Genomic DNA, 19,772 nt, shown 5'->3' on the forward strand with positions numbered 1-19,772 from the left:
GCTGGAGGGTTTACGTCATCCTAAGTTGTCCCAGAAAATCAGGTGGAAATTCCTGCTGAGACAGCAAAGCCCTTCAAGTCATTCAGTGAACAGACCAAGTATTTATGCTGTACTTGCATTGCTCTCCAAAGCTTCATAGTGCAGTTAGCTCTCACACAACACCAGCTTCACCACCATTTTATTGCAGTCAGGGACTTCTGGGTTGAATCTGGATGGTATGAATCTCCTGCAGCTGTGAGGACCACATATCTTCCAAGCCCAAAGGGCTTTCAAAGGCAGGGATAATTCTGCAGTGAGATTTTTCAGTTACATTCCTCTCACACTTCTTACATTATTCTCTCACTTTCTATTCCTGTGCATCAAAGGAGGGCCTGATTCATTATGTTACTGGCCGTGGCACAGAAATACTGTGTGTGAGGAAGCAAGTGCCAAAGTCACAGTTTGAATGCTATCTGTACTACGCTAGTAGAGACAAAAATGTCAGAGAGGCTGTGGAACAACATTATTTAAACAGACCTGAACTATGCTGGCATTTTCTTCCGTAACAGTGGAGCTTAAGGCAAGGTAAGAGCTATGGATGTCATCTATCTGGACTTCTGTAAGGCCTTTGACACAGTCCCCCACAACATCCTTCTCTCTAAATTGGAGAGAGGGATTTGATGAATGGACTGTTCAGTGGATAAAGGAATTGGCTGGATGGTGGCATCCGAGGGTAGTGGTCAACGGCTCAATGTCCGGATGGAGATCAGTGACAAATGGTGTCCCTCAGGGGTCTGTATTGGGATCAGTACTGTTTAATATCTTCACCAATGACATAGACAGTGGAATTGAGTGCACCCTCAGCAAATTTGCAGGTGACACCAAGCTAAGCTGTGTGGCTGACACACCCAAGGGTTGGGATGCCATCCAGAGGGACCCGGACAAGCTTGAGAAGTGGGCCCATGTGAACCTCATGAGGTTCAACAGGTCCAACTGCAAGGACCTGCACCTGGGTCAGGGCAACTCCTGGTATCAATACAGGCTGGGGGATAAAGGGATTAAGGGCAGCCCTGCAGAGAAGGACTTTGGGGTACCGGTGGATGAAAAACTGTATCCTAGGCTGCATCAAACGAAGGGTGGCCAGCAGGTTGAGGGAGGTTATTCTGCCCCTCTGCTCTGGTGAGACCCCACCTGGAGTACTGTGTCCAGCTCTGGGGTCCTCAACACAGGAAAGACACGGACCTGTTGGAGCTGGTCCAGAGAAGGGCCACAAAAACAATCAGAAGGATGGACACCTTTTCTATGAGGAAAGGCTGAAAGAGCTGGGGTTGTTTAGCCTGGAGAAGAGAAAGCTCTGGAGAGACCTTACTGCAGCCTTTCAATATATATCAAGGAGGCTTATAAGAAAGATAAGGACAAACTTTTTAGCAGGGCCTGTTGTGATAGGACAAGGGGCAATGGTTTTAAACTAAAAGAGGGCAGATTTAGTCTAGATATAAGGAAGAAATCTCTTATGATGAGGGTGGTGAAACACTGGAACAGGTTGCTCAGAGAGGTGGTAGATGCCCCATCCCTGGAAACATTCCAGGTCAGGTTGGATGGAGCTCTGAGCAACCTGATCTAGTCAAAGATGTTCCTGCTGATTGCAGTGAGGTTGGACTAGATGACCTTTAAAGCTCCCTTCCAACTCAAACCATTCTATGATTCTAAGTCCTTAAGCCTGGACTGAACTTAAAGCAAGAGAACAGTCATCTTTAGTAAGGTTGCTCTAAGTACTAAAAATGGGCTTGTGCTTAAATACTTGCTGAAGCACAGATTCAGTTCAGAAAGCAATAAAATGTAAAAAAGTAATTAAAAAACACCTCAATTCATCACTTCACCTACCACCTACAATATTGATTTTAAAACCACATAGGCATATTATAGCTGACAAGTTCTTCTCAAAGAAAAAACATCTCATCATCCTAAATTACTGACACTGGGAGACAAAGATCAATAGCCCTATAATTCTCACCGGGTTTAGCAGAGAGTCAGCACAGATAACGTAAGCAGTAACACATACTTGCAAAATTCAGTTACCAGCTCTCTTCCATACTCATAACCAAGCCCCAAATCTTTCCTTGATTAACTGCCACACTGAAATCATAAAGTCACGATGAATGCAGTCATCCTTACAATCTGTGCAGCTGCCACTGCCAAATTTGGATTTCTCTTACTCTACTTGTATTTTTAGGCATTAGATCACTAAAACACCTCCTCTGTACTCCGCCCTACTCAGATATCAAAGTTATAAATTTGATGCAATCCTGAAGTGTATGAAGCTTTAAAGACCAACCAAGTTCTGATTTATGCAAATTCCTGTGTCTTAATGAGGACAAGACCCTTTGGATTCAAAGAGCCAAGTATTATCTTCCTTTGAACCACACCACCACAGCCTCCATATTTGACAGAAGCCACTCCAAACAGCAGAACTGCTTAAATGCTTGAAAGTAAACACACACTTAAAAACTTTGTTAACACTGCATGATTCCAGAGGTAGGGAGCTAGCAAAGGCTGTCAGAAACCCTACAAAATTCAAGCAGAGCTATGCAGATACCACTTTTCTACCTCCAGAGTTACTTCACTTGTCACTGGCTGTGAATCCCATAATTTTGTTCCAGTAAACTTTCTCAAAGTTAAAGTCATGTCTCTGTTATAGATTGGCCAAAGCCCATGGACTTCAAATTGTACAGGAATTACTTGTGTCAGACTTAGGACCATTTTCTTGTTTGTAACTGCTGTACCAGATTTTGTCCATCTGCAGTGAAGTTTTAAATTAATGTTGTAAAAGCAAGGTAATTACGAATGGTGTTGCAGATATCCAAATTACAATAGACTCACTGTTTTTAACTGCACCAGATCCACAAAGCTAATCTAAATGAAGAGCAGTAGACACTTATTTTACTTATGAAAGTTAATAGACAGGATTCTGAATTTAGACTGAGATTCACTGAGATGGTAACAGTTTTCCCCAGTTACTTCTCTACCAAAACAAATTCCTTGAAACTTTAGAAATGCTGCCAACAGAAAAGTCTGAAGAAAAAGAAATCTGTACAATATGGCTGATTCTGGTCTAAGGCCACATGAAACCACTCTAGGAGACTGCATCTGTGGTTTATCAGAGCTGTTTAAATTATTATGTCTCAGTGGATGTATTTGAGCTTGCTACCCACCGTTCTTTGTACCAGCAAGATGAAAAGGAGATGTGTAGAGGAATCAGTTCCAGCTATCCTCATCTTTAAACAAGCCTACAGAAAAGGGGCATCCCAGAATCTGCATACTTTGGCTACATAATTCAAATCCCTGCACTAAATTTAAGGCATCAGTGAACATGACTGTAGTGGTATGTACCCTGTGGACCACATGATGTTACTCCGGCCTCCAGCTGCATTAACTGGAAAACATTTGGTTAAATTTATGTTCTTCCCAGACTTGCTTCCCAAACACTAAGGCAAACCAGCCTACTCAGTGAATCCCCTAACACAGAAAGGCAAAGGGAAGGAGAAGCCCTATGCATATGTTCACTGTGTCTTCATTTCTCAGTGCTTACCCATGCTACCTGTGTTTCGCTACTTATTTATTTAGGCAGTCGCTATCTTGGTTTGAACTGTCCGTATATGACTAAGAAGGCTAGACTTAATGACAAGTAGAAGCTCCCTAAAAGACTTCAATAATGACCCCATTTTTTCCCCATTAACTCTATTCCCTAAGACATATCATATAACTTATTAAATCATTTCACCACCAGTGAAAAAGGCCTTTTACTGTAAATACGTTGCTGCATGATATGTAGGAAAAATAAATCCAATAGAAAATACTTTGATAGCAAAGTGGCCACTTATTATGACCTGGGACAACACTCACACTATTGGTATTTAAGGAAAACAAAATTTGCCTGTGTTCTCTCTGCAACTGGCAATTCCAAATATCAAAGCTGTTGATTAAGCACTTTACCAAAAATAACTGACACTCCAGTGCTCAAGTAAGGTCTGGATGAACATTGAAAAAGTAATGCTGGAGACGCTTCCACTAGGGCAGATTCAGTTAACAAATTCCAAATTCTCCCTGAAGGCTAAACATAAAAATAGTATATTCCAAAAAGATGTAATTTGAACCCAAAGCTATCCTGTCCTAAAAACATTCAAATTCAAGAAGGCAACCCACTAGTAAGATTATCTTCAAACTGGGACTCTCCATGGTACACAACAGGAGGTTGTTGGAGTGAACCAACAACACCTTAAGGCCCCTTTTCTGCAGGAGGCCAGGTTTGCCTAAGGGAATCCCTTCAGCCTCCTACCCTGTGCAGCTCTACAGGCAGCTTTGTCAAAATGCTGCAAGTGTGCAGCATGCATGGGATGGATGCCAAAAAGCGACAAGATGTATGGGCCTCAAGCCAGAAGATACAACAAGCTCCCAGTGATCGCCGACTGCTGCATGGCATCTGTTTTCAGAAGGAAACCTAGCATGGGCAATGCCCTGAACTGGGGTGGAAACAACGTTCTGCAAGCGGAGAGGAAAGAGTGAGACTGATGTAGACCTCACAAGCCAGGGGTCTGCAGGTGTGGCAGACAATAGTGGCCCACAGCTGAGGGCACAGACAGTTCACTGAGTTGGCAACTGCAACCATCAATGAGGAATCTCAGTGAAAGGTATGTTAAGGACTCCCTGATGGACTAAAAAAAAAAAAAAGCTCAAAAGCGAAACAGGCATGCATGCCTTCACGTCAGGGAGATAAACTGCCTAGTTTTGAAGTAATATACAGGAAAAATTACATAATAACAAAAATACCTCTTCCTTCTTGAGGTAATACCAAATTCCTTATGTGTATGTTTTCTGGGACAATATGAAATAATTCTCTCTTGCACTCCTTCCTAGAGATCTCTATCGGCTAACGGTTTGGCACATACTGTCTTTGTGTCACAGATGGTCCTAATGCACTGAGAAAGGCTCTAGCCTTTGGTATTTTTTTTTTTCCAGTTTCCCCTTTTAAATTTATGTAATTACTTCAGCATACAAACTGCTGGTAACCTAAATCTGCCCCATGTATAACGCTGGTTCCACATACTCTTGCAAAGTCACTCACAAATTCATTTTTGAACTCCAAGGACCTCAAATTCCCCCTTCTCAACTCCTGTGTCTGCACTCCCAGGCAATGCACTAACACATCAGGCTGGCTATGTTTTCTCTTATGCTCTAGGACTGAGTCTATGCACATGCGAACATCACCATCAAACCAGCCTCATAGGTAAAACCACTTAGTGGACTGTAAATGGTATTTACCTTCTTTTCCCTTGCATTTCTGTTTCACACATGGAGACTGGAAAGATGGATCTACCATTGCTTGGCCACTGCAAGTAACTGAGTATTTCTTATGGCCTTCGCTCCATACTGGTGGCTATCCTTCAGCTTCAGTATTTTTAAGCAGTATCAAGCACAGTAGAGATGCTGATGAGGTATCAGGCATCCTGCTATCTCAAATTACCAACTGAAGCTTTGGTAATGAGTCCCAAGGTTGCTTTCATAAGCAGACACCTTGCACCAACCAAGAATTCTGTCACAGGCTCCGACAAAGGCAACTGGACACTATGAGTGTCACGAGTCAGCTTAATCCTCTTTTGGGCATGCTTAGGTGGGGACAGCACTACAGGTCAAGTAATTACTGCTCAACAGTTGGTACCAACTGTACCAACTCCTTGTGTAGACATATCTAGCCCATAGTCAGAGTACCTCTGTGCAGCAGCAAAGCTTATGGCCTCTTGAGAAACATAAAAATCCAGCCTCAGTCGCTATCCTGAACGTAGAGTCAGAGCATCCCCACAGACAGTAAAGATAACATATTTGTATCCAGATCTTACGAGTTCTCACCTGATACAGACACACTGCTCCTCTGGGAACAACTTCTGCCTTTCATTCACTTGGTCTCTTTGGACTTTCCTAGCTTGAACAGAAGATGTATCAAGAGTAAGAAGCATAAATATGGCCAGGTGATCACAATCAGAGGAGACATGTAGGAATGAACTTAGAAGGCTGACTATGGTGATGATTTCTGTTTTCAGTTTCCCACAGGGCAGACTTTCTGCTCATGTCTGTATCCAGCTGCCCATTTAGAACAATAGAGAGTGGAATAAAAATTATGCTAGGTTACTGTAGTTACAATGGGCATCATTTGATATTTCAATATATTCTTAAAATAAATATGCCACCTCCAGTGAAGGAATCTTAAAGTGAATGGTCTGTAAATATCAGCTATGCTGTTAAAGGGCAAATGTTAATGAGACCATCAAAAGCCAGGGAACAGAGGTAAGTCAGTACAGCACCCATCACATTCCTCCATCCTTCCTGTTGCCTAACTGTTTGAGGTGTAAACAAGTAAGTGTTTGCCAAAGGATTTCTGCATTAGAAAAGCGTGAAGCTCTGCCAAAATTCAGAGCTGCTCCACTGAAGTCCATGCAAGTAGGTTGGAAAGTCTCAAACAAGCTGCTGAGAAACCTGCCTTTCTCCATGTATGGTACTTCTCCCGTTCACAGCATGACAATGAATTACACAGTAATGAAAGAATTTGCTGCCTAAAAGACACTGTTGGCACTGGCCTAAACTGTACTGTATACCATAAAGTGCAGACAGATCCTTCAAGGAAAATAAAATAGTTTTACCTCTGTATTTCTCCTGCCTTGCAATACCATATGGCCAACTCATTAACAAAGGAACCTGAAGAACTGAAATGATGACCGCAAAGGTTCACTCCAGCTACCCACCCTTCAATCACTTTTTGTTCTCAGCAATAAAGAATGGTGTTTACAAACTCTGTAAAAAAGAGCAGGTTCAGGCCTTAGGGATTTTGAAGAGAGCGGGAAGAGTACTTTCAAGCATACCAATAAACTGGCACTACACGTGCCTGAACTCAACTAGTACTTTTTTTATGGCCCTCTGAATCAACACTGGGTAATACAGATAAGCTGAGACTGCACTAGAAATTCCACTAGACTGTGTAACAATCTGGCAAAAAAGGGTTTTAAACTTCCTGTTCTTGGACCATTCACCTCTGAACTAGAAAAAGAATCAGAAAATACATTCTGTACTGTAACAGGATCTTCAAGCTGATCTCGCAGGTCTTTTCCATCTCCCATTTTCATGGCATTGTATCTTCATTATAAGTATACCTCTAATTTTAAGTACAAGTCACTGCAGACAAATGACTCGAGTGAGTCACGTAGGTGTGTTAGATCAGATTCTTCTGTCACTTGCTAGCAAAAGTTAGAAATTAACATTCCTGCAGTTAGCGTAGGACCAGGCTTGCCGCTGACTGAATACATGAGCACACAACAGTCAGTGATTGCAGGAATCATGCAGTACAATAATTGCTTTCATTAGGTTGAATGGAGATGAAAAATGAGAACAGAAGGGTGTGAGCTAAAAGCAGAAAACCCTTTGATAGCACACTATTAACTGCTCCATCATGGATTCTGTAACAGCGCATGTAGATTGAAGTGTTTCAGTACAAAAATGCATTTAGTTTACAAAAAATAATGCTTCCAAAGGAACAGGAGATCTGTATACTGAAACACAGCAAGCAGCTCTAGCTACGAACCTATTAAACATTAACCTCCACCAGTCTGCTCAATGCAGGCTGTGGCAAGAGATCTTACTTGCACTGGACAGGGTGCACACAAGTATATTTTTGTGGTTCTCTAAAAAAAGATTGTATTTACAGTTTATTCCAACACTTGCAAATCTCCCATCCCCTCCCTATTGTCTTCCAATCCATGCTGGTTTTTACAAGGCAATCATTAGCACAAGACTGTACCACTCCTCCTACAAACTGGCTGTTTCCTCTAACTTTACAGCATATCTTTACGTTAATTAAGACAAGGGGAAAAACTCACCACCATTAAAAAAAAGGATGCAAGTTGAAAGACAAAAGCTACTAGAAGGTATCAGGCAGGCCTAACAGTCACATTTTCAGGCTGCCCAGGTTCCTAGGCTACTTGGAAAATTCAGAACAAACAAAGCAAAACCAGAACCTCAAACACAGTTCAAGCCGAGAATCCACTGTTGTCAATGTTTTATTCTTACATATCTGCTCCTGAACGACTGGCAGTCTGCTTGATGTTACCTTTTAAAATCCAGAAAATAGAAAGAACTTGTGCTCATTTCCAATAATATGTCACACTTAAGTAACTAAGCATATTTTGGAATATATTTTGTTTTCTAAACATCCTGTGAATGTGCAGCTCAAAAAAATTAAGTCATTTAAGATATTTTTACTATAGTTATACTGACTCCTAACTCTACTAGCAGACATCAAATAACTGTACATCTTCAGAAATCTGACCTGGGTGCTCTCAGAACACTCTCTGCTATTGGGATTCAAACAATAAACCTAAGTCATAGTTTTCAAATGTGAGTATTTGAAGTCAGGCACCTGCATTCCACATGGAGTACTAAAAATGTCAAAATTTAGTCAAGTTACATTTGCAAAGACTTAAAGAACAGATGTCTGTCTGTGTTTCTGATAAGAAAGATTATGCAATTACACCAACTTTTGTACTTCATAAAAATTAATTTTATTACATAATTACCTATATGCATTTCTGTGCATCTCTGAATTACTGAAGCTTGAGAATTCTTTGAGATTTCTATTTATTCATTTTTAGTGTTGCTTGTGAAATTTGTGAAAATATGGGGGAAAATCTGTTGTGCTTTAAAGCCTGATTTCGTTTAAAACCAATGACATGGCTACTATACAGCTGGCATAAATCAGCTTGGAGCCATAAAACGACTAGCATGCATCCCATGCAGAAGTAATACCCAAGCATCACTCTTCTAAACTATTACGGACCTCCAGAGAATGCTGTGAGGAGTAAGGCTTATTAGCAATTGCATACTTTTCATTCTCATATGAAGAAAAAAATCTCCAGTACAGCATACTGGATACAAAACAAGCTCAAGCTTTGTTTTGCTCAACTGTGTGTGCTTAACAATCAGTGTAACCTAACTGTTTACATCTGAAAAATTACCCAAGTCCTGCTTACTGTCAATAGATGCCAGCGACGACCTCTCCACCCCATACTCCCCAAAAAGACAATCCCACCTGGAAAAACTACCACCTCCCACCTATCAACTCTGAATGATGTAGCCCTCTCAAAAACCTGCCCAAACTAGAGTACCTGCTCATCATGGCATCAAGTCCCACCATCAAGCCCCACTATTGTTACTAAGGGAAATTTTCTACTATCAAGAGTACTTGGGCCAAAGCAAATAGTATCTGTACAGGTCACTATCAAAACCCAGGTTTTGAAACAAGTTTCTTTAATGATTTCTGAGCAAGAATTGAGAAGATCATGGGGAAAACCAGAGACTAATCATTTAATTTCCTACCTCTGATAGGCAATATTTATTGGCAAATGGTCCAATCAGAAGCATGTCAGCACAAAGCAAAGTTCTAGTCATCTACATCTGCTAATATAGCAAATATGTAAGAATAAAACATTGACAACAGTGGATTCTTGGCTTCAACTGTGTTTGAGGTTCTATCAGACTTGCAGATCTTCCTAACCTTACACTATAATAATAGCGTCCATTGGCCCATTCTAAATCATGGCCTGTTATTTTCCATGAGATGTATTACCATTGTACCACAACTGCAAAATACTTTATATTGCTCAAACAGCTTAACAAGTCTGTAAGCTCCCTCAGGCATGCCTGAGGCCATCTTTTAGCTCTAGGTTAACATAGCAGTGCTTTCTGACCCTCAAATAAGATTCTTAGGTAAGACTCTGCTACAAAACGCTAATAATTATCAAAAACCACTACAGAGCACGGCTGACTTGTTCATACCCCCCAAACCAGAAAAGAACTCACTTCATTCAAATTCCAGCCCAGCGTTCTTACACCTAGACCAGATGAAATATACTGGCCCAAGGAACAGGTCCTCTTCCTTAGGAATGCTATTGTGTTGGTATAGAAATTTTTCTCTCTCTTGGCAGATTCTCTGCAAGTCATACAAAATGCAGATTTTACAATGCATGAGACTCCACCTCAATAAAAGCTTCAAACCAATTAACTATGGAGACCTCAATGATTAGGAAAGATTAGAACATCCCTAGAATACTCTTTGACCTATTTATTCTTCAAGAGAATAATCCTTTCACGTCAAGAAGCGCTGATGCTAATAAAGACAGGTGGTTGAGTACTCCAGCTCCCACTTCCTCCCACATGAATGAAGAAACACAATAGGTCAAGGGCATCCTTAAAGGAGAGACTAAATCACGGGCAGGGTATAAGATACTTAGCAAGTCTCTTACTCAGTTGCTCTTTCTGCATTTACTTCTCTTTATGTTTATCTCTTTGGACAGACGGACTGACCTGGATTATTGGTGGAAGAGTGAGAGTGTTCAATTACATATTTATTTTCAATTACATACTTGAATTAATTTTAGGGAGATGACTAACATCAGCAGAGAAGACTGAGAAAGACCATAGCACACAAAGACCTCATCTCTCATATCCTGAACAACTAGCACTACTGGCTCTAGATGAGAACCTTGGCAAATTTTCGGTACATTTCAATAGAATGAGAAAATACTTGCTACAGTAGTTCAGCTTTAGTTATTCCATTATACCTTTTCTTCAAACAGAATAAACTGTACTGGTTCCTTTATCCATTGCCATTACTAAGTATGAGGGATTCATACAGCATACTTGCACCTTGCACCGTTATCTGGCTGGGATGCAGAGTTCAAACTGAACAGAATACTACCGTTGCTTTTATCCTTTTCAACAAATTGTTGAATGGGCATAAAAATAGTTAAGTTTCAGCCTCAGTCAGCCGTAGTCCCAGAGATATTGAATTGCACAGTGAATTTACAGTCTTTTGTATTTGCAGCACACTAGCACACCGTAACACAAGAGTTTAAATGCATCTGATTACAATTGCCCCAGGAAGGAATCAGGAAAATAAAAGTCGGTAAAAACAATGGTTATACACTCTGCTCTATTTTAATGATAGAGATAAACTTACTCGTTGATAATTCGGTATTCCAAGTCATCTTTGTAACAACCTCGTTATTACTGTTGTGCTTACCCTCTCTTTCCTACTTTGTTCAGTAATTAATCTCTTTTTGGCCTCACAAACTGCATAATCAGAGGAAACTGGCCTGTGGGATTTTCAGTTCAAGTTTTAAATGCTGCTAGAAAGCATCAGATCTATTTTGTTAGCTGTTAATACCTAGAAGAAGACCTTAATTAAAACAAACTCTAACTTTATCAATGCAAAGCTTTTTCTTAACTGAGGCGCAGATTAGTTATTTTACAGCAACAAGGAGTCAGATTACCTTCTGATATAAAGAAGGTGGAACACTGAACTTCACCAAAATATCATCCAATTTACTGCATCAAAGTATTTGGCCTTGTGCCCTGAAAGAGAAGAGCTATTACACATGATTGTTTGCTCACTGACTCTATGCAGGAGCTTTGACAGAAAAAACCAGTGGTTGTCAGTGCAGTGATTAAGGCTGCAAATGTCAGTACTAATTTTTCATGAGAAAAAAAAAATCATGGTGGCTTATAGGGAGGATCTGACAGAGATACACAAAGTCATGGGTGGTAGAGAGAAGACGGACTGTTCACTATCTCCTTCAGTTAAAAAAAAAAAAGAAAAAAGAAAGAAAAAAACCAGGTGACCTTCAAATGACACTAGTAAAAGCCATGTTTATAACAAACAAAAGGAGTCAGTGCTTCATATAAGAGGAAGCAATTTGCAGCACTCTTTGCCAGATGACATGTTGGAAGCAAAAAGCTTACACGTGTGAGTAGCACACAATACAATTACTTTGGACATCACTAAATACACAAACCACACCAACACCAGGAAAGCCTGAGAATAGTCACGAATTGGTAGAGTAACTGAAGGAAACACCTTGCTGCCCTATTCTTACTCCTCCCTGGACATCCGCTTATAGCCAGTGTGGGAGGCAGGATGCTAGCTAGGCTAGATGGATCCCAAGTCTGAGCCAGTACAGCCACTCTTATGTAGGATGACCAACCATTAAGAGGATTATTCAGTGAATTCAATGCTGCAAATGATTGCAGAAATGATGCATTAGCTGATTGCACTGGGACAGCCTGCAACAGCTGACTCTTTACTGGGTCAGCAGCTGTACACCACAGAATAGGGAATACTCTGTTTCTCTCAGCAGCACCCTATGTAACAGTGCAATACAGCCTTTGCTTCAGGTAGATGTTGGCAGGGTCATACCTGCAATTTTTCCCTAGGCTACAACAAAAGTGCACAACAGTGTTGTCCATGGAGTAGTGCAGAAGAAACAGTGAATTTCAGAGTTCCTGGCTCTCCCTTCATTTGATGTTGAAGCAGTGAACATTACCCAAACCAATGCTGTCCCCTGCACAAAGTTCCCTGGAGCACAGCAGTGCAGATGTGACATGCAGCAGCACTGTCAAGGGTGCCAACGCAGAAGCACAAGGGCCATAGCAATTACAGAGCTGCTCTTCCTCCTACTCACAAGGTGAAGAAAATATGGAATCTCTTTCCCTCTGTGATCATGCAGAATAGCTCATGGCTGATTAAGGCTCCACAAGACACGCAAAGTATCAAATAATCTATATTTTTAAGACTAAAATTGTGAGCTGATGGCATGGGGATTTTCAAAGGCATTTTCTAATTCATGTGGTCACAGGTATTTTCATGAATGTTAACTGGATGGAATAACTCCTTTTTATTCAGACATCAGTTCACAGAGTCATCATTCAGTAGCACAGGTACCTAATTGTGAGCTGATGGCATGGGGATTTTCAGAGGCATTTTCTAATTCATGTGGTCACAGGTATTTTCATGAATGTTAACTGGATGGAATAACTCCTTTTTATTCAGACATTAGTTCACAGAGTCATCATTCAGTGGCACAGGTACCTTCAGGAAAAATACAGACAATGATTAACATGAACAGTAATTAAAAAATAAATATCTTTGCAATGTATTGGGAATCCTTTCCATTTTGTACCTAGAAAGTGATGAAAACATCCTTGTTAGAAGGGGAACAACGCTAGCAAAGCTGTTAAATGTTCTCTTATATAAACAAACTACGTAACAAAGATTGAAACAGCTAGTATTTATATATGGGATTTTTGCTTTGGTTGCTATTGGCATATAGAAGGAAGAGTAAAGCTGACTCCGTGTATATCTGCTGTTCTATCTCGCTATCATTTACACTATACTTTAATAACCAGAATTCAGCTAAGCTGTTTCAGACAGAAGTAATAAAAAGCAAAATCTCACAGTTTGCAAAAAAACGCATCACTGCTTTTCAATATGAAACTAATACCCTATTCACTTCCCTTTTCATTTCCTTTTGTTCTCCCAAGACTATTTATATATATGACCTTTTACCTGAGACCGTATCTCTTAATAAACAGCTAAAGGTTACTCTGTTTCACTTGAGTACAACCTTAACCTACTGCAATTATTGCCATGAAACACGTACAAAGGTCATGAATTGTGATACGAAAGCAAGAGAGAGATGCGGAAATCCATTATTTTTAGAGAGGACTGCAATATAAAAAAGGAAATGACAAACATAGTAATAATCCTATGATACCTCAATGCTGGCAACTACATCTGTGGAACATCATGGTATTTTCTAGGAGGAAGAGAAAAATGTGTCTCCAACCATCCAGGAGGACCGGTTACTGAATGCTGCAAAAAGTTAAACTGGTAATGCTGGGATCAAATATAATTCCAGAACTTGTAAAAGGTTACAAAGACTTCACTGAGTGAAAACATTCATCTTCCATGCCCATCCCCACAGTAAGTGCCCATCATATATTAGCTGGCGGAGTTAAGCTGTCATGCAATAGGTTAATGACCACAACTCAGCTTCTTGTAGCTGAGGTACAAACAAGGAGCCTGCAGCAGAATTTAAGATTAAAAAAACAAATCAAACCTTTATGAAGTGACACAACAACATGGGTATCTTGCTGGGTGTACCTAATGTGTGTGTGTGTGTGTTCAGTAACAACAGAGCTAAGATCAGTTCCAGGGGAACATTTTATTCTCCCTTGCAATTTTGAAAACTGGAGTCTGATTTATCTATTTACTGTAATGTTATTCATAAATAGAAAAAGTATGATCTAAAAGAAAGACATGACCTAGCTATGGGAGAAACCCAGGCTCTCCAGACCTGCATCTCATGTTACAGTTGCTTAAACTTAGTCTTGGAAAAGCTGAATTGCATTTCTGATCTAAAAATCAAAGTACTCACAAGGAAAAAAAGTTTCACACATGGAATTCAGCAACGTTACTTTTAAAAGGAGTATCTGATTTTGCAGTAAATTAGGGAGTCCTAAGTGTCTCTATATTGTTCTAGTTACTAGTGTAAGATTTCCAGCATACAGAGAACAGAACCCTTTCTTAATAATGAAACTGAGATGTTCCCTGCTGGCAATTAAGGTCAAATGCTGTTGGGTCTGCTGGATATATCAGATTTTCAAGGGCATACATATTCAGACACATACAGAGCGTCTGGCCCCTTGTGTCCTTTGCATCACATACTCCTGTTGCTCTTAGACTGCCCTGAGCCCTGTTTATTACAAGTAAGTTTTGGGGCACCAGAAACCATGCAAAGCACTGCATGTCACACGTGCACCAGGGTGTACCAACTGGCTTCTTCTGGACAAACTGTGATCTTCATAGCACTCAAAGGAGGGCTTTTAAAAAATACATAGGACTTATACTGAAGTCAGTGAGCGTTTCACTACTCTTATAATGGGAAAATGAATTAATTCAGCACGGAGCCCTTCTGAAGCTCCCACCTTGAAAGTACTACAGATGAAGTTAATGGCAGAAGTCAGTGAGAATTAAACCCCCACAGGCTGAAAAACGTCTTGCATTTCTTCACTTTGGATCAGTTCTGACTGCCTGCAATATGTCCTTGTAACAAAGACAGCACTGACTGCCGATTTATACAGAGGGAATAATGATGATCATTTTGTGTAACCTGATTAACCGAATGACTAATTAATGAGAAATGGAATAAACATTGGGGAATCTGAACAGGAGAACTGAGAGATCTATCTCAGTTGAAAAATTCTTGTCCCCCTGCTAACCTCCTTTTTGCCCTATGGGTACAGCTAGGATGCTCAGCAACATCTGGCTAGAGCAGGGGCTCATATGCTTATTTTACTGTACCTTGTTTCTTGGTGTTGACTTTGATTCTTCCCTTTTGAAAGATGTTCTTGTACTGACTGAGATGGACTGCTCCCAAATGCTAAATCATGATGACACCCCCTCACTCCACCCTCCCAAAAAACAACCCCAAACAAAACAACAAGAGACAATGAATGAAAAACATTTCAAGTAAAACATGTGCAAATACAGACCAGGACACACATACACATATGGATCTTATTTTCTCTACATTTTGGCAATGTGGTATTATCATGGGGCAATAATATCACTGGGGATTTGTTTAAAGAAAAAATTGTGAGAAAGTAAAAGCAAAGTTTCTAAGCATCTCAACTGCAAACTTTGCCATCTGGGTTCAAAAGTTCATAGTATATGAGAAATATGGACAGCAGGATAGAAAGAGATGTTTGTTATATGCCCCTGTTTCCTTTAAATGTGCTAAATCTTAGCAATTTTATTCTCATAATGTGTTAAAATGAAAATATTGTTGGTGAAATTCTAGCTAAAGAAATATCAGCATCATAACTTATTACTTTATAGAGTTTAGTATTAACATATTTGTATAAATATTCAGGATTGCATTTAGTAACACCACAAGTGACAGATTTATAATCTTGTGAATGCTTCAATTAACTTCAAGAACAGAAACATTCTGTTTTACTAAAACATATACAGAATTATCAAAACCAGCAAAGCTAGAAGCACTGGAAAGCTATTTCAAAATTACACAAGGAATTGTTTGGGATCATCTGATTTTTTGCTTGCCTTTCTGAATCACAGTCTAAACATAACTGTCATCCTCACTCCAGATTGAATCTGCTATAGGTGAAGGGTTTGGAGGCTTATAAACTTTCCCCTACAAATCTCATATTGCTCATTTCCTGTCAGCTTGCATGTTAAAATGTCATTCTGGCTGAATCACTATATACCCTTACTATAAACATGCCCATCTGCTCACTAGTGGACAACTGCAAAGTGAATTCTAGCTGAAGAAATAGTAAACAGAAAACCGGAGACAGATTTCCACAGGTGCTCCTTCTCCTCATGCACTTTCCACCCACCTTCACATCTCCCATGTGAACCCGCTCCTGCCCTTGGGGGCTCCCTGGCCCAGGCAGGAGAAAACTGGTGTGACTTGCCCAAATAAGGGGATACTGAACGAAATGGAAGCGTTTGTTGAGACCTTCAGAATGGATTTTCAAAGGAGATCAGTTCCTGCTGCCTCCTGATGGGAAAGAATTAATCCAGTACTGAAAGCCGACCATTAACACGATGCTAAAATGGTCCCAGACATGAAAGAAGAATAAAGGAAACTATTTAGACCCTGCAGGCTTAGCCAGGGCAGTGTAATATGGATTAGAAGCGGATGCCTTTTTTCCTGACGTAAATGAGGGATTGCTCTCCTGTCTGCTGAATATATAACCATGGGGCCAGAGTACTGCAATGGCAGGGAAGCGTGACTTATTTAGGGGGAGCCCACTCAGCCACGGAGTTGGTGAGTTTTCAGCAGTTTCTCCTGGATCTTGTCAAGGGACAAGATCATCATGCTAAGGTATTTAAGTGAAAACAGCTGAGGAAGGGAAAGAAACATTTATTAATGAAGATCTTGCTTTACTCATCTGAGGAAATAATCTGAAAGATCATGCCTTTCCGTGGAGATGGAGCTTTACAACTGACTGCAAAGGGAGCATAGTCAAGCCAAGATGGAGAACTTTTTGACCATCTCACTTTTCCTACCTCTCTTCAAGAATGAAAGGCTCAAAACCTACCAAGGGCTGAATGATCTGGTCTCAGTGTTCAATTGGAAGGAGCAAGCAAGCACTCTACTTTAAAATAATGCCACCAAAGTCAGCTGGAGCACTCTCCTTGACATAAAAAACGCACTTAGGGGTTTGCTTGGCTGGGTTGGGCATCACACACTTTACACACACCAAGCACCAACAGATGCAGCTACACATGGTGCATTGCTTGCCTCTTTAGAAATCTAACAGCAGGCTTGCAGAACACAGTGCACACATTTTTGCTGCCATTTAAAGTACAAAGAACTATTTTGCCAACTAATCCTCCCAACTGAAGTGGCAGCTTTTGTTAGAAGACTGGAAACAAACAGGATAAAAATGCAAGAAGTTAATTGCATCTAAAATAAAACGGTTGTTTTGAAACTATTAGTTTTTGCAAAAGCCAGCAAGAGACCACTTTCTGCAGCTCTTCAGGAAGTGAATCTCCCTGTTCAGAGGTCATCAGAATGCACCTACATTATATTCACAATGTTGAAATTGCACATTTATAATTTTACTTGACTTTGTAACTTTGATTTTTAATTTAAATTTCATGTTATAATTTTAATTTTATAAATGGACTTGCTTTCTCTTCTGCATCAGGTGAACAGGGCTATGTATTCTACCACCCAGCAGGGGAAGAAAGGGAAAAGCCTTTTGCATTCCTGCCCCAAATACGTAAGCAAGTCAGGAACAGCATTACATCCTCATCATGCCAGTGCTTGTGTTCCAGTGCAAACATTTATGTGCTCTGAGTTGACTGGCTCTTAAAACTAGAAGTGCTCTGTCAAGAAGTCATTAGAGGGAAAAGGTGGGGAAAAAAAAATCTTGTAACCTTGCATGACTAGGTAATAGGTTGTAGGTTTTATGTGAAGACAGTACTGTGCTAAACATCATACTACTAAAGATGGCATGTTTTACCTGAAACCAGTGGGAGGGGTAATTCCAGAAATCTCCCGTAAGTGAGTCTCATAATAGTTTGCCTGCCCTGACTTCCCTTGCCACTTGAACTAAATAAAATCCTCTTTGCTGTTTATCTTTGATCATCAGAGAAGCCTAATCACTGTTATTCAAAGGTCACACTTCATTACAGTTGTAACAATATACCACTGGCTAGCTATACAACATAGGACTATACGCAGCTGCAGTCTGAACAGCACTTTAAGATCTTTGAAAGTGAAAGGTCCTCCTTCAGAATTACTATTTTTGTTGTGACTGTGGGTTTGGTAAACCTATTTATTCAAGAAGATGATAAAAATGGCAATACTGCAACTCAAGACAGACTAATCTTTCATTACATGAGTTATCACTCAAGCTTAGTGCCACAAAAAAATCTATCAGGACCTTATCTATACACACTAGGAATTGTGTTCCAAAGCAAAACATAAACAATATTTTAATATAATGCCCTGACACTTATAATATGGTAAATGCACAGCATACAGATATACAGTCAGAGAATTAATTGTTCACATGTAACACTGCCTAATAAAAAATAGCTATTTATGATCCTGACAATCTGAACAGAGCAGGTAGCTAATGAGAACACTCAACCTACTTCTCCACCCATTTCTAACTAGCAGAGCCTAATGATCAACAGACTGAGACTATTCCAGACCTTCACTGGGTTATGAAATTAAACTGAAGCTTGGATAAAAGTCTTAAGGATTGTAATAATAGCTGGCTGCAAATGAGACCTGTAAACCCCAACAAACCCAACTTATTTTGGAATTAAAAAAAAAATTAAAAAATAAAAGCCCATAATTCTTTTATGGGAAGGAATTTCCAAATATATATATATTTCTGAAGAAAGTATGTTTTATACTTGCACCTGCTGGCCACCTGCCTGGAAGATCATACAGATCTCATTCTACAAGGCGGAGTGAGAAACTAATGAAGTCCTTCCAGGCAAGGCATCAGGAACCTGACAGTTCAATTTCCCATTGAAATAGAAACTATGCTGAGATAAATCTTCTGTTTTGTGAAAATTGCACTTCTTTTCTTAACATAAGAGGTTTCCGAAGAAAAACTCCCCATCATTTCTAACTGTAATCCTGCCATATGCCTGAGTAATGAGCAAGAGGAGGCTTTACAGTCCTGGGAACAAAGCAGGGACTGGAAAGCAGCTTGCAGAGATTTCCAGCTCACTTACTTTCTGAATTGCGATACACTGAGAAAGCAAGCTAAGAAATCCCTTTACCTGGCACAACTTGTCTTTCCCAATGACTGAGCGATCTTTGAAAGAAGAATTATAGCTGGTGAGAAGGTGTACCTGTGCCTCCTCAGTGCACACATGCAGCAAGAATGGTAGTTCCAACTACCAACAGCCCTACAGAAACACGTCTCTTTTTCCCATCTCTCAAATTTTTTAACTTTTGCCTTCCTTAAAACAGATGTTCTTTAAGCTGCCACAATCTGTACCTGATTGAAATGCTCTTACTCCTTCTGGAAGTCTGTAGCATTGTGGATTTCCCCTAGCTATGACCAACATGGTAGACAAGACGCAACTTGCTCCACTTGAGCTGTTTTTCCTTTCCAATACACTGCTCAAATCAAAGCTCGATGCTTTCATGACTTTATCTGAATGATCCCCATCTTCTTGTTTTCATTTTAAAAGAACAGTACGTCCTGCTTTTAAAAATCCACTGATTTTATGACCGAAGTGTGGGAAAATCTTAAGATATCCAGCCCATGAAGGGTCAGAAGTCATGGAAGTTCAGGAAGATGGTAAACATGACTGAGCAAGCAGATCAGAGGAGGTACATTACCATATTGGG

General features: G+C 40.1%; 1 protein-coding gene across 11 annotated transcripts in view; it reads right to left on the minus strand.

The window, feature by feature from the left end:
- FAM13A (family with sequence similarity 13 member A) overlaps window positions 1–19,772 on the minus strand; it is a 142,539-nt gene that overhangs the window by 84,408 nt on the left and 38,359 nt on the right. The window contains exon 1 of one of the 11 annotated variants that reach the window (XM_075030523.1): window positions 12,800–12,927. The exons of the other annotated variants lie outside the window; for them this stretch is intronic. The gene's annotated coding sequence lies outside the window, so the exon portion shown is untranslated. Of the gene's footprint in view, window positions 1–12,799; window positions 12,928–19,772 lie in introns of those variants that run through there. 11 annotated transcript variants of the gene reach the window in all.

Source organism: Buteo buteo, chromosome 1, assembly GCF_964188355.1.
Source record: "Buteo buteo chromosome 1, bButBut1.hap1.1, whole genome shotgun sequence".
Lineage (NCBI taxonomy): Eukaryota > Metazoa > Chordata > Aves > Accipitriformes > Accipitridae > Buteo > Buteo buteo.